Raw genomic sequence first — 14354 nt, forward strand, 5'->3', positions numbered from 1 at the left:
ATATCATTTAAAATATGTAAATTCAGTTGTTGACCAACAGTCTTTTCTTTCTGATTTAGCACTTAACCTATACGTAAGCAGTATTACACAGCTGTCTCGTAGGCACACAGGAAAGTAATTAATAACAGCATGGTGATGTCAAAAAGTGCACCGTTGGCAGCTACCACTATTCATTAAATCTGTCTCAGCCCTGGGGGAGGTTGTGGAGAGGTGACCACAACCTTTGGGCTCACTTTCCCAACAGAGATGAAGTGTTTTTAAAAGTCAGATTTATCTCTACACATCTTTTCATTTAGATTTTTTTCTCTCATATTTGTTGATTTGATTTAAACTTGAGTTATCATTGAGAGCTTAGCCCTCATTTACAATGATGTGGAGTAGACACACACACCACACACACAAAGATACTTATGGACCAAGAAAACATAAAATATGACAACTTTTTATTACAAATGTTTTGTTTATGAAAGTCACAACTTTTTGTCTAAAGTTTTAAAAAATTACAACTTGATTTTTTGTCCATAATACATCTTGGAATGTGGTCCTCTGATCTGAAGGGTCATCTTCTGTGTGACGAACGCACTTCCTTCCTGGGTCCTTCTCTCTCCCCTCTTTCTCTCTCTCTTCGGTGATTCCTCTGTCGGTCTCTCTCTCTGTCCTTCTCTTTTTCCCTCTCCCTACTCTTCTCCCTACTCCGGTCTTTATCTGTCTCTATCCCTCCACCGGTCCTTCTCTCTATCCCTTTCTCTGTGAGAGACTTTTTTGTGATGCACTGGAGAGAGTGAGTGATGGGGGGAGGCAACACTGAGACTGCGCCTGTGGAAAAGAGAGGGACCGAAAGCAGGGCTGCTTGATTATGGCAAAAATCTTTTTTTTCACCATTCACCATTATGTTGTTCAATATTGAGATCACGATTATTAAACACGATTACCCAGTGATTTTGGAACTCATCCACTTTCAAAACTTGAAACTGAATGTAGCAAAATCATTATATTTCGATTATGTTGTTTTCATAATTATTGGAAGTCATAATCACAATTAATTGATTATTTTGATAAATCGCAAAAGCCCTAATCAAAGGACAGAGTAAGAAATGCTTAAGGGAGTGCTTTAAAAGAAGAGGGAATAGACACTAGTGCTTATAATTAAGATATACTCCTGCAGAGACAATTCCTTGTCATACCTGCGTCTCGGGGGAGAAATGCTTTTGGTTTCTCTTCTCTCTTCACTGCGACTAAGTCGCTCTTGCCTACAATTTAACAAAAAAATATTTATGTATGTAATGTAATAACAATATGTAACTGAATTCAATTTAATGTTTTTAGACAATATACACTTTTAAATCAATCTACACTGCAAGGTATCCACAACTGGCTAGTGCGAAATTAATTTTTTAGATTTTAGGTCCAACCTCTATAATACCTTTTACAGGAAGTCACACCAATGCACAGGCACATTTTGGGAGTACTTACTCATCTCCATTGGCTACTTTCCAGACAGGCATTTTTCAGGGCCACTTGGTTGAGAGAAGGCTCGTGATTAGGCCGACCATCAGCAGGAGAAGCTGTGAGGAGGTCACTTCAAAATGACAAAGATTTTAATTAATTTTAAGATTTAATTGAAATTCACTGTCCATGAGCAGACATGCAAAGCGTGCAAAGCCTATAAGGTGCATGACTGTGTACACTACATTTATTTCATCAAACCACCACAAAAATCATTATGCTTGTATACAAAAACCTGGAGTAGAATGCAAAGGTGTATTCTTGTTCAAGCAGTCCAGGGATATTCCAACTCATGGAACATCTCTCGGCCGATCAGAAACAAATAAATAGTTCCATAGAACCCAATTGTTGTATAACAGTAATCAACCTCCGCACCCTCACCGGCTTTAGAGGCAGGGGAGAAGCTACTGAATGGCTCCAAGTTGGGGGTGGCAGCAGCAGACATCGCCATGCTGGGCTTCCCCTTGCTGCTGAGGGCATCCAGGGCCTGACGCGTCTCCTCTACCTGTTTCAGGAGGGTGGACAGAGGGTCATTCGGGAGGGTGTACAGGTGCAGAATCCTTCCACAGATGTCCACAGAAGTCCTCCTCCCTCGCACCAAATAAAAGGAACCATGCGGCTCATCTGGTAGAGTAGTGGTCCCCAAACTACGGCCCGCTGGCCGGATACGGCCCGCCACCTCATTTTGGGTGGCCCCCCAAAACATGTCCGTAGTATATAGCATCCGGCCCGCACGGGAGTACAACAACGTCAAACTAAAACCTCCGCAATTTCCCCCATTCATTCTCTAAGTCTGGGTCGCGACCCACGGGTGGGTCGCAGGAGATTTTATTTGGGTCGCCAGCACAATTTATGTTGTGTTATAGGCCTAACTGATACCATTTGTCATATGATACCAGAAAAGCTAAAATTTTTCTATTAGGATGTAGTTTGTTAACTACTACAGTCACGGTTTTGTCATAAAAGCTCATGAAACTGGCGCATGAAACTGGGGGACGAACGCATCGCAGAGGGGGTGCCAGAGCATGGATACCTCTCAAAATGAAACCGTTCTGTGGGGCGCCTGCCATGTACCTCGCAGTTTGCAAACGACATGAATCCGCCTATTTGCACGAACATTAACAGATACCAGCTCCTCAACTTTACCAATTAAAATCTAGTGACCATGCTGTCAACTAAAGCAGACATCCATAGACCGGACATAAGGCCATTCAATTTGCATGTATAGTTTCGATTGTAGATGCAATCTTTTAGCAACCTCCTCACATTCTTATTTCTGATTTAAAATTCACAACAATTTAAAATTCGCTACAATTTAAATGGACATTTTAAACACTATTCCTCTCCAAAGTAAAGGCGAATTGCGCAAAAGCCTCTTGTTCTGATATAACGACTATACAATATAATATAATACAACAATACAATATAACGACTTCAGTTATTTGCTGTTTACATCGGAATTGACGTCCACAGTGTTATGGACCCATTTGTCTGCAACGCAACATAGCCTACAATTTTTTTTTAGAAATACAGGAACAGCTTACTATGCTGACGAATGACGACTGCGCAACATGCGAGAATTTCCCCAATCTTTTCAGTGGTCATTTCCAACTTTTCACGCTGATGGTGCTCAAAATGCAACACAACCGTAGATTTGAAGTGAAATGGGTCGCGATGGTCTGTCATTTTTAAAAAGTGGGTCCCCAGAAAAAAAGTTTGGGAAACACTGATCTAGATCCTAGGCTATAGCAATGTATGGTTGAGGAAGGCATAGAAACGTTGGAGAATCTGTGGCCTAAAACAATATTGGTGGTTGCAGGGTTACAGGGTAGATTTGAAGTGAAATGGGTCGCGATGGTCTGTCATTTTTAAAAAGTGGGTCCCCAGAAAAAAGGTTTGGGAAACACTGCTCTATGGCGAGTCTTAACAGTACACATGTAATACTAATTTTGTCCACCGGTGGTTGTTTTGGCGCTGTTTTGCGTTTGCCATCGAAAACGGAATGAAATGTAGGCTGCAAACAATGTAAGAGGCCTATGCTGACTGCATCAGTGCTCAAAGTATTTTAAAAGTTTATCAATTAATTGTTAATAACTAACTAACTAAGTCATATTTCTGGGATTTCTGGGATAATTATTTCTATTTTTTATTCACTCGTTCAAATGTTCATACAAAGAGTTCACAAATCAGGTGACTGAAAGTTAGAATGGTGGTCATTTCAGACCACTTCAGCACTTCATAAAATTCTCATATTTTGAGAACTTTAAATTATTTGTAGGATAAATTATTTGTAGTTCACACATTTTTTAATAAAATATACTTTTGGGACTCCCTGCTAATACTTTTGGGAATGTAAACGTTTTTTTTTATTAGTATTATTTAATTTTACACTGATATGGCATGATGACAATATAAACACAGCTAACAATGGTATTAAATTGCAATAGCCTATAATTAAATGTAATAGAATATTCAACTAAGGTAGACTGCTGTAGACACAGCACTAAGCTATTTATGGTTACTGATATAGAACTACTCCGAGTCTCTGGCCCTCTCTTGGAGCCAGGCATTGTGAGCTGGCCCTCGGAAGAAAAAGTTTGGGGACCACTGTGGTAGAGGGATCTGACCAAGAGTTTAAACAGACAAACAAAGTAAATACAAGCAAACAGAAAACAACATACTAACTATAAACTGGCACAACTACCCGTGAGCAAACAATCACATGCTAACTTTAACCGACTATGACAATTACCAGCAGGATGTTTGAGGAAATCTGCTCAATGTGTAAGTAGGGGTACTTGTCACCAATTACTTGTGGAAGGTACAAATTTCTCAGAAACTGAGTGCATTTTCATGCTTTTGCCTAGCAGGAAAAATGGTAAGAGCTGGGAGACCTGTAGGCATCTGGTGGACAGGTAGATGCAGGCACAGGCCACAGTCTCTGCTTTGAACCTCAGAAACAAGTCTGTCCTCAAACTGTCATTCATGTAGTTCCTGCAAAGAGATGGGAGGCAAATGAGGAGAGCAGTCGGAGATTTATTTATTACCTTGAAATGTAATGCTCATTTTGAGCACCGAACACAGCAGAACTGAGGAGGAGGAGGAGGCGCAAGCACTTACCACGCCATCTGAACTAGTTCTGAATTCTTTTCACACTCTAAAACTTGCAGGTACATCACAATGATCTAAAAAACAAAAAGACAAACTGTTGCTAAAGGCTTTCACGAGAACAGGAAGTAGTGATTTGTTTAAATGAAAAAATGAAAATAACAAAAAAGTAAATCAAACCACAAACCATAACAATATCCCTCATATCAAATTCTAATTGAGCTTTTTCAAAGTACTAGCAGCTTTTGCACTGAATTCAGAGACATGCTTTGTTCAATGGACTACCTTAAAACAAAAAAATCATAAATCCCCTCATATAGCTTTTATCAAAATAAGTTGGAGTATTTAAACCAATATAGCCAGACAGGGCCACATCTGCATATGCGTATATTAGTGTGTGTATAGTGTGTGTGACCAGGACTTGCCTTGTGTGGGTGTTTGACATGCACACAGAAGCCCAGCTCTTTCAGTAGTCTTCTCTCCGCTTTGATCACCTGACTCTTCATGTTGATGTAACTGCCATCCAAGGGCATGGGGCAGTACCCTCTTCTGGAGAGGGGATTTGGAAATCATTAACAATTACACTTATACGTTTAATGGACACTTTTTAGTATATATTTTTAGTATATTTTGGGCTTTTTATGCCTTTAATGTGATAGGATAGTTGAGAATGACAAGAAGCGAGTTGGAGAGAGAGAGTCAGGGTGGGATCCGGAAAGGACCACAGGGCGGGAATCGAACCCGGGTTGCTGGCGTATGGTGCAGGTGCCCCAGCCAGTTGAGTCACGGCTGGGGCCTTTGCAACTTGCAGTAAAATGCACACAAACACTTTTTTCCCAGCAGTCTGTGTTCTCCACGGGCATGATATTGGTGCTGTTAGCACATTGGTCCATCACAGGGGCGTGCAGAGACCTTTGAGGGGGCAGGGGCTCAAATAAAAAAAAAGGGCACATGGAACAAAATTTTCAGAAAACGTGTTAACTTTATTTAAAACGTAATTTTGATTACAACCCAATAGAGAATACATAAATAAAATAAAACATTCCCTAGCCTATAAAGCTTTAATCATCTGAACCTGAGCTGGACATTTTTTTTTTTGCATTTAAATTCTAGCATTATGCTATTTCAATGATGGTGGGACAGGCTATTATATGGTTTAGCAATTTACAAAGTAGACTAATGTACTGATAAACATTTTATACATTTTCATATTTATTCATTATGTATCAAGAAGAATGGGTGTAAATAGCAGACAGAGCTGTAACACATTTTTCTGATTTCTCTCCTTGGTTCTAAAAATTCAATAGGAGTGCATGTACTGTAGGCCTACTGTAGCCAGGGCACAGACAAATAGGTCTTTTCCGTTTTCATGATGTGTTCTGATGGTGCTCAAAATGCAACACAACCGTGATCAAAGCAGGATCTATCTATCTAGATCCTATAGCAATGTATGGTTGGGAAAGGCATAGAAAAGTTGGAGAACCTGTGGCCTAAAACAATATTGGTGGTTGCAGGGTAGATTTGAAGTGAAATGGGTCGCGATGGTCTGTCATTTGAAAAAAGTGGGTCCCCAGAAAAAAAGTTTGGGAAACACTGATGTAGCCTACTGTAAACAGAGAACGACGTGTGGAGTTGGGTTAGTTAAACAACTACAGTAGCCTATGTCGTCGGCTTATGACTATTTAGAAAAGGTTTGCCTACTCTGTTTTATGAACTAGGTCTACTAACATAAGCTACTATAACATAGTAACCTAAACAGAATGTTATAAACGTTCAGCGTTCAGATTTTTGAAGCTGCCAGGTTATTGAAATGGATGGACCATGACATTGTTAAACGGGTTTGTTAGCCTACTTCATTAAACATGAAACAACTTTAAACATTTTATTCTCTATCTCTAAGCTGAATACTATTGCATGTTCAGATAGGCTAACTGCCAAGTGACCTTACCGTGCTCCCAAACGTCTCCTGCAGCACTGTGCCTGCGTGCTAAGCCTGTTTGAGTTGTGATTCACTCGGATCTTTCACCCGTATCTTTAAATTAACCCATGAGTCGCGAGTCTCTAGTATCATTAACTCGGATCAGTTGAGTCCTACTCATAGACTGTAAAAAATAGGTCCTACTACAATTCAATCTAAAACGATAAACAGCGCCACACACAAACCTCTTGCAACATTAGCTAGCCTCCTAGTCCTAGCCATCGTAGCTGCCAAAAATGTAACAATTTCGTAGGCAACCACAACTCCACAAATCAACTCAAGCGACTGAGTGAGCAGGCAGTCCGAGATAACTGGTTAACTTCCCGCAGAGCCGGAAACATTGCAGACTCACAGACCATGGGACTCAAGATTGGAGCGGCTGAGCGGCTGAGTAGCAATCCGGGTTAGTCGGATCAGCCGGCCGGTTGGGCTACGTTGAGTACGAGTCAGTCGAATCAGCCGGCTACGTTGTCATGAGTGGATCTGCGAGAGCGAGTAGCTCCTCCTCGAGGTGAAAAGCAATTCCACAACAAAAGGCATTCTTTCACTTCTGAAATATAACATTCAATGTTCTGCATGTAGCCTATACATAATTAGGTTTGGTGTATAGATGTAGCATATTAAAATGCAACTAGAAAAGCATTTCCTGAAGGAAATACAGTGCATGAAAATGCAAAAAATATGATGTAAAATATCATACAGAGTAAAAACAAACTATATTGGTTGCTAGGTAGATGAGGTTTAATATAGTTGGAGTGACCGAACAGTTAAATAGGTGGATAGTTTATATGGTTAAATGATTTGCTTGGTAGATAAGGTTTAATATAGTTGGAATGATTGAACGGTTAAATAGGTGGATAATGCTTAACTTAGTTAACTTAGCTAATTTTTTCATTTTTAGTAGTTATGCTAACTAGCATGTTAGCAATGTGAACTATGTTAACCATGTGACTTAGCTAACCTAGCTAATCATTTTAGCAGTTTTGCTAACTATGCTAACTAGCATGCTAACATGCTAGCATATTAACTATGCTAACCATTTTACTTAGCTAACTTAGCTAATCATTTTTAGCAGTTTTGCTAAAATGCTAACTAGCATGCTAACATGCTAGCATGCTAACTATGCTAACCATGTGACTTAGCTAACTTAGCTAATCATTTTTAGCAGTTTTGCTAAAAATGGTAACTAGCATGCTAACATGCTTACATGCTAACTATGCTAACCATGTGACTTAGCTAACTTAGCTAATCATTTTAGCAGTTTTGCAAAAAATGCTAACTAGCATGCTAACATGCTAGCATGCTAACTATGTGAACCATGTGACTTAGCTAACTTAGCTAATCATTTTTAGCAGTTTTGCTAAAATGCTAACTAGCATACTAACATGCTAGCATGCTAATTATGCTAACCATGTGACTTAGCTAACTTAGATAATCGTTTTTAGTAGTTTTGCAAAAAATGCTAACTAGCATGATAACATGCTAGCATGCTAACTATGCTAACCATGTGACTTAGGTAACTTAGCTAATCATTTTTAGCAGTTTTGCAAAAAATGCTAACTAGCATGCTAACATGCTAGCATGCTAACTATGCTAACCATGTTACTTAGCTAACTTAGCTAATCATTTTTAACAGTTTTGCTAAAAAAGCTAACTAGCATGTTAACATACTAACATGTTAGCATGCTAACTATGTTAACCATGCTAACTAGCTACAGTGGGTAGGAGTCATAGTTGATGACAAGTAACAGTTACAATGGCTGAACAGTTAAAAAGTTCAGTCGTTTAAAGGGTTAAATTGTTTAACAGTGAAATATTGTAGTGAGGACTTTTATTTTGAAACAGTTTTTGGTAGAGGAAGCAGTTGAACAGGATGTGTAGTCTTAATAGGGCCAGTTTGTATGCTTAAAGCCTGAGACTGGCAGTTGATGCAGGTGGCCTGGCCACCTGGCCTAGGATTCTAATTGCTTAACGGCAGTCTTAATAGAGCCATATTGTATGCTTAAAGCCTGAGACAGAGTATATAGTTTAAAAGTTAAATGTAGATAGTGTAATGGATGTTGATAGACAGAAAGTTGAATGGATGTTGATAGGCAGATTGTTTAATGGATGTTGATGGATAGTTTAATGGGTGGATGAGTGAATGGTTTGAAGAGGATGAATGGATAGAAAGTTGGAGGAAATGTGTCTGATATCCTTGTAGAATGGAAAGACAGAGAGAGTTGGTCTAGTTCAGTAGAATGCAGTTGATACAGGTGCAATCAGTTGAACTGATTCTTTGATGGGGCCTAGATGAGCAGCTGGAAGATGATACCAGGTGCAAATCAAGTTAATTAGTCTATTGTGATGTCATCAGCCCATGTTAAGTCTATGGGGAAATTTTGAGTAGTTTTTAATTAATAGTTTAAAAAGTATAAAAGTTACAAAGATGAAAAATACATAGCCCACATGTCATAAGTACGACCTACGCAACGCAGTTTGAATGAAGTTTCTACGTTAAACGGTTGAAGCTGCATTAACTGCGTTAGAAGAAGAAAAATAACTAGAAAAGCATTTCCTGAAGGAAATACAGTGCATGAAAATGCAAAAAATATGATGTAAAATATCATACAGAGTAAAAACAAACTATATTGGTTGCTAGGTAGATGAGGTTTAATATAGTTGGAGTGACTGAACAGTTAAATAGGTGGATAGTTTATATGGTTAAATGATTTGCTTGGTAGATAAGGTTTAATATAGTTGGAATGATTGAACGGTTAAATAGGTGGATAATACTTAACTTAGTTAACTTAGCTAATGTTTTCATTTTTAGTAGTTATGCTAACTAGCATGTTAGCAATGCTAACATGCTAACTATGTTAACCATGTGACTTAGCTAACCTAGCTAATCATTTTTAGCAGTTTTGCTAACTAGCATGCTAACATGCTAGCATGCTAACTATGCTAACCATTTTACTTAGTTAACTTAGCTAATCATTTTTAACAGTTTAGCTAAAAATGCTAACTAGCATGCTAACATGTTAGCATGCTAACTATGCTAACCATGTGACTTAGCTAAGTTAGCTAATCATTTTTAGCAGTTTTGCTAAAAATGCTAACTAGCATGCTAACATGTTAGCATGCTAACTATGTTAACCATGTGACTTAGCTAACTTAGCTAATAATTTTTAGCAGTTTTATAAAAAATGCTAACTAGCATGCTAACATGTTAGCATGCTAACTATGCTAACCATGTGACTTAGCTAATCATTTTTAGCAGTTTTACAAAAAATGCTAACTAGCATGCTAACATGCTAGCATGCTAACATGTTAGCATGCTAACATGCTAGCTATGCTAACCATGCTAACTAGCTACAGTGGGTAGAAGTCATAGTTGATGACAAGTAACAGTTACAATGGCTAAACAGTTAAAAAGTTCAGTCGTTTAAAGGGTTAAATTGTTTAACAGTGAAATATTGTAGTGAGGACTTTTATTTTGAAACTGTTTTTGGCAGAGGAAGCAGTTGGACAGGATGTGTAGTCTTAATAGGGCCAGTTTGTATGCTTAAAGCCTGAGACTGGCAGTTGATGCAGCTGGCCCGAACACCTGCCATAGGATTCTAATTGCTTAACGGCAGTCTTAATAGAGCCATATTGTATGCTTAAAGCCTGAGACAGAGTATATAGTTTAAAAGTTAAATGTAGATAGTGTAATGGATGTTGATAGACAGAAAGTTGAATGGATGTTGATAGGCAGATTGTTTAATGGATGTTGATGGATAGTTTAATGGGTGGATGAGTGAATGGTTTGAAGAGGATGAATGGATAGAAAGTTGGAGGAAATGTGTCTTATATCCTTGTAGAATGGAGAGACAGAGAGAGTTGGCCTAGTTCAGTAGAAAGCAGTTGATACAGGTGCAATCAGTTGAACTGATTCTTTGATGGGGCCTAGATGAGCAGCTGGAAGATGATACCAGGTGCAAATCAAGTTAATTAGTCCATTGTGATGTCATCAGCCCATGTTAAGTCTATGGGGAAATTTTGAGCAGTTTTTAATTCATAGTTTAAAAAGTATAAAAGTTACAAAGATGAAAAATACAAAGCCCACATGTCATAAGTAAGACCTACGCAACGCAGTTTGAATGAAGTTTCTACGTTAAACGGTTGAAGCTACATTAACTGCGTTAGAAGAAGAAGAATAACTAGAAAAGCATTTCCTGAAGGAAATACAGTGCATGAAAATGCAAAAATATGATGAGTTCATATGGTTAAATTATTTGCTTGGTAGATAAGGTTTAATATAGTTGGAATGACTAAAAAGTTAAATAGGTTGATAATTGAAATGGTTAAATTATTTAGGCAGATAGTTGACGATAACTAACAGTTGGAATGGCTCCAATGTTTTCTAATAGTTATGCTAACTATGTTAACAAAGATAATAATGCTAACCAAGTTACTATGCTAACTAGCATGCTACCAATGTTAAAATGTTAACTATGCTAATCATATGACTTAGCTAACCTAGCTAATCATTTTATTAGTTATGATAACTATGTTAATTAACATGCTAACTATGCTAACCATGTGACTTAGCTAACTTAGCTAATCATTTTTAGCAGTTTTGCTAAAAATGCTAACTAGCATGCTAACATGCTAGCATGCTAACTATGCAAACCATGTGACTTAGCTAACTTAGCTAATCATTTTTAGCAGTTTTGTAAAAAATGCTAACTAGCATGCTAACATGTTAGCATGCTAACTATGCTAACCATGTGACTTAGCTAACTTAGCTAATCATTTTTAGCAGTTTTGTAAAAAATGCTAACTAGCATGCTAACATGCTAGCATGCTAACATGCTAGCATGCTAACTATGCTAACCATGCTAACTAGCTACAGTGGGTAGGAGTCATAGTTGATGACAAGTAACAGTTACAATACCTGAACAGTTAAAAAGTTCAGTAGTTTAAAGGGTTAAATTGTTTAACAGTGAAATATTGTAGTGAGGACTTTTATTTTGAAACAGTTTTTGGCAGAGGAAGCAGTTGGACAGGATGTGTAGTCTTAATAGGGCCAGTTTGTATGCTTAAAGCCTGAGACTGGCAGTTGATGCAGCTGGCCCGAACACCTGCCATAGGATTCTAATTGCTTAACGGCCGTATTGTGATGTCATAATCATAATGTTAAGTCAATGGGGAAATTTTGATTAGTTTTTAATTAATAGTTTAAAAAGTATAAAAGTTACAAAGTTGAAAAATACAAAGCTCACATGTCCTAAGTAAGACCTACGTAACATAGTTTGAATGAAGTTTCTACGTTAAACGGTTGAAGCTGCATTAGCTGCGTTAGAAGAAGAATAATAATAACTAGAAAAGCATTTCCTGAAGGAAATACAGTGCATGAAAATGCAAAACATATGATGTAAAATATCATACAGAGTAAAAACAAACTATATTGGTTGCTAGGTAGATGAGGTTTAATATAGTTGGAGTGACTGAACAGTTAAATAGGTGGATAGTTTATATGGTTAAATGATTTGCTTGGTAGATAAGGTTTAATATAGTTGGAATGATTGAACGGTTAAATAGGTGGATAATACTTAACTTAGTTAACTTAGCTAATGCATTTTTAGTAGTTAGCAATATTAACATGCTAACTATGTTAACCATGTGACTTAGCTAATCTAGCTAATCATTTTTAGCAGTTTTGCTAACTATGCTAACTAGCATGTTAGCATGCTAACTATGCTAACCATTTTACTTAGCTAACTTAGCTAATCATTTTTAACAGTTTTGCTAAAAATGCTAACTAGCATGCTAACATGTTAGCATGCTAACTATGCTAACCATGTGACTTAGCTAACTTAGCTAATCATTTTTAGCAGTTTTGTAAAAAATGCTAACTAGCATGCTAACATGTTAGCATGCTAACTATGCTAACCATGTGACTTAGCTAACTTAGCTAATCATTTTTAGCAGTTTTGTAAAAAATGCTAACTAGCATGCTAACATGCTAGCATGCTAACTATGCTAACCATGTGACTTAGCTAACTTAGCTAATCATTTTTAGCAGTTTTGTAAAAAATGCTAACTAGCATGCTAACATGTTAGCATGCTAACTATGCTAACCATGTGACTTAGCTAACTTAGCTAATCATTTTTAGAAGTTTTGTAAAAAATGCTAACTAGCATGCTAACATGCTAACATGTTAGCATGCTAACTATGCTAACCATGCTAACTAGCTACAGTGGGTAGGAGTCATAGTTGATGACAAGTAACAGTTACAATGGCTGAACAGTTAAAAAGTTCAGTAGTTTAAAGGGTTAAATTGTTTAACAGTGAAATATTGTAGTGAGGACTTTTATTTTGAAACAGTTTTTGGCAGAGGAAGTAGTTGAACAGGATGTGTAGTCTTAATAGGGCCAGTTTGTATGCTTAAAGCTTGAGAATGGCAGTTGGGCCAGCTGGCCTGAACACCTGCCATAAGATTCTAATTGCTGTGATGTCATAAAGGGCAATGTTAAGTCAATGGGAAAATTTTGATAGTTTTTAATTAATAGTTTAAAAAGTATAAAAGTTACAAAGGTGAAAAATACAAAGCCCACATGTCATAAGTAAGACCTACGTAACATAGTTTGAATGAAGTTTCTACGTTAAACGGTTGAAGCTGCATTAACTGCGTTAGAAGAAGAGGAATAATAAGAACTAGAAAAGCATTTCCTGAAGGAAATACAGTGCATGAAAATGCAAAAAATATGATGTAAAATATCATACAGCTTAAAAACAAACTATATTGGTTGCTAGGTAGATGAGGTTTAATATAGTTGGAGTGACTGAACAGTTAAATAGGTGGATAGTTTATATGGTTAAATGATTTGCTTGGTAGATAAGGTTTAATATAGTTGGAATGATTGAACGGTTAAATAGGTGGATAATACTTAACTTAGTTAACTTAGCTAATGTTTTCATTTTTAGCAGTTTTGCTAACTAGCATACTAACATGCTAGCATGCTAACCATTTTACTTAGCTAACTTAGCTAATAATTTTTAATAGTTTTGCTAAAAATGCTAACTAACATGTTAGCATGCTAACTATGCTAACCACGTGACTTAGCTAACTTAGCTAATCGTTTTTAGCAGTTTTGCTAAAAATGCTAATTAGCATGTTAACATGCTAGCATGCTAACCATGTGACTTAGCTAACTTAGCTAATCATTTTTAGCAGTTTTATAAAAAATGCTAACTAGCATGCTAACATGCTAACTATGCTAACCATGTGACTTAGCTAACTTAGCTAATCATTTTTAGCAGTTTTGCAAAAAATGCTAACTAGCATGCTAACATGCTAGCATGCTAAATATGCTAACCATGTGACTTAGCTAACTTAGCTAATCGTTTTTAGCAGTTTTGTAAAAAATGCTAACTAGCATGCTAGCATGCTAGCATGCTAACTATGCTAACCATGTGACTTAGCTAACTGAGCTAATCATTTTTAGCAGTTTTGCTAAAAATGCTAACTAGCATGCTAACATGTTAGCATGCTAACTATGCTAACCAAGTTACTTAGCTAACTTAGCTAACTAGCTACAGTGGGTAGGAGTCATAGTTGATGACAAGTAACAGTTACAATGGCTGAACAGTTAAAAAGTTCAGTAGTTTAAAGGGTTAAATTGTTTAACAGTGAAATATTGTAGTGAGGACTTTTATTTTGAAACAGTTTTTGGCAGAGGAAGCAGTTGAACAGGATGTGTAGTCTTAATAGGGCCAGTTTGTATGCTTAAAGCC

At 37.2% G+C, this 14354-nt stretch overlaps 1 pseudogene; it reads right to left on the reverse strand.

Annotated features, from left to right (window-relative positions):
* Nucleotides 1-701: 701 nt before the first annotated feature.
* LOC143104870 (cyclin-L2-like) overlaps nt 702-14354 on the reverse strand; it is a 67937-nt pseudogene continuing 54284 nt past the window's right edge.

This window comes from Alosa pseudoharengus, unplaced genomic scaffold, assembly GCF_046254945.1.
Source record: "Alosa pseudoharengus isolate Yale_2024_CS ecotype anadromous, Long Island Sound unplaced genomic scaffold, YU_APseudo_1.1 YU_APseudo_1.1_scf_5, whole genome shotgun sequence".
Taxonomy (NCBI): Eukaryota; Metazoa; Chordata; class Actinopteri; order Clupeiformes; family Clupeidae; genus Alosa; species Alosa pseudoharengus.